General features: G+C 41.2%; 1 non-coding gene across 1 annotated transcript; it reads left to right on the forward strand.

Annotated features, from left to right (window-relative positions):
* The first annotated feature begins 1682 nt into the window (after positions 1-1682).
* On the forward strand, positions 1683-1789 carry LOC141650490 (small nucleolar RNA R71). Its single transcript, XR_012546519.1, has one exon. It is a non-coding gene; the product is annotated as a small nucleolar RNA R71 (small nucleolar RNA).
* Positions 1790-2164: the final 375 nt, after the last annotated feature.

Below are 2164 nucleotides of genomic sequence, written 5' to 3' on the forward strand. Positions count from 1 at the left end.
GCGCTCTCATGGTCTTGTCAAGATTGAAAGTTATGCTCTCATCTCCCACTTCTAGAGTGAGCTCTCCATGTTTTACATCAATCACCGCACCCGCGGTGTGTAAGAAAGGTCTTCCTAGAATGATTGGAATGTTGGAATCTTCTTCCATATCAACAATGACAAAGTCCACCGGGATGAAAAATTTCCCAATTCGTACGGGAACATCTTCCCATATCCCTAACTGTGTCTTCGTCGATCTATCGGCCATTTGGAGTGTGATATTGGTGCATTTAAGCTCTCTCATCCCCAACCTTTTACTCACCGAGTATGGCATAATACTCACACTAGCCCCTAGATCACATAAGGCTTTGTTGATCATGGTGTCGCCAATGGTACACGGTATTGAGAAGCTTCCCGGATCCTTGAGTTTTGGAGGTGAACTCCCTTGAAGTATTGCACTACTCACCTTAGTGAAGGCGATAGTCTCAAGCTTCCGGATCGACTTCTTCTTTGTGAGGATGTCTTTCATGTATTTCGCATAGGCCGGCACGTTATTGATTAATTCCGTGAAAGTAATTGAGACTTCCAAATTCTTCACAATTTCCATAAATTTTCCAAGTTGGTCATCAAATTTGGGCTTGGCTTGACGACTTGGAAAAGGAAGTCTAATCACAATAGGCTCCTTCTCCTTGACCTTGTCTTCATTTTTCTTTGAAATTTCTTCTTTTGATGGTTCTCCATCCTTGGAGTTTTGCACAATTTCTTCCTTGTCACTAGCTTCCACAACTTCATCCTCAACTTGCTTCTTCGGTGCTTCATACCTTGTACCACTTCTCAAGTGAATGGCACTAACCGTTTCATGTCTTGGCGGATTACTTTGAGGTGGTAATTGCCCCTTTTGTCTTTGTGAGCTTGAAGATGCTAGTTGAGTCAATTAGGTTTCCAACATTTTGGTGTGAGCTAGGATGTTGTTGATGGTGGTTTCCTTTGCTTGACTATCTTTTTGCATTTGAGTGAAAAATTCTTGTTGATTCTTTTGCATTTGAAGGACCGCTTTTTGAACATCAAAACCTTGGTCATTTTGTTGATTGTAAGGAGATTGATTTTGGTAACCTTGGTTTTGGTTGTAAAAGGGTCTTTGATTTTGGTTTTTCATGGGAGGTGGGGTGTATGTTGTTTGAGGGTTTTGAACATTTTGGCTTTTGTATGAGAGATTTGGATGGAATTTGGTGTTTTCATTGTAATAGTTGGAATAAGGGGTACCACTCTTGTATGCTTGGAAAGCATTCACTTGTTCATTTGTTCCCCTACATTCACTTTAGTCATGTCCCAAAGTTCCACAATTCTCACATATCCCACTTGGGATTGATGAAGATGCCGTCATGGCATTAACATGATGCTTTGGTGATTTTGAGGCTTCTTTAAGTCTAGCCATAGCCTTTTCAAACTTCAAATTGATGGTATCAATGTGAGCACTAAGTTGAGCACCCAATTGAGTAACGGAGTCCACTTCATGCTTTCCTCCTCTAGTAGCCTTGCGAGGTCTACTATATTGTGAGTTATGGACCGCCATTTCCTCAATTTTGTTCCAAGTTTGATTGTCATCAACTTCGGTGAACATTCCATTTGATCCCATGTTGAGAATGTTCCTTGAATCTTCATATAGACCGTTCCAAAATTGTTGTACCAAGAACCACTCGCTAAGTCCATGGTGAGGACATGAGCGACAAATTCCTTTGAACCGCTCCCAAGCTTCATACAAAGATTCTTCATCCCTTTGCTTAAAACCCGTAATTTGAGCTCTTAGAATGTTAGTCTTTTCCGGTGGATAGAATTTTTTATAGAAAGCTAGAGCCAACTTCTTCCAAGAATCAATTTCGAGAGTAGCCTTATCAAGGCCTTTTAACCATTGTTTCGCGGTGCCAATTAGAGAAAAAGGAAATAAGACCCATCGAATTTGGTCTTGAGTTACACCGGTTTGAGAAATCGCATCACAATAGTCACAAAAGGTCTCCATATGAGAATGAGGGTCTTCACTAGGCATCCCCCCAAATTGGCTCCTTTCGACTAATTGGATAAATGCGGATTTGGCAATAAAATTTCCGGTTAGATGTTGTGGTGTGGGAGTACCATTGGGTAGGTTCTCCTCGGTGGGTACGGAATGTGATGAAAACTTAGGCATTGT

Source organism: Silene latifolia, chromosome 3, assembly GCF_048544455.1.
Source record: "Silene latifolia isolate original U9 population chromosome 3, ASM4854445v1, whole genome shotgun sequence".
In the NCBI taxonomy this organism is placed as follows: domain Eukaryota; kingdom Viridiplantae; phylum Streptophyta; class Magnoliopsida; order Caryophyllales; family Caryophyllaceae; genus Silene; species Silene latifolia.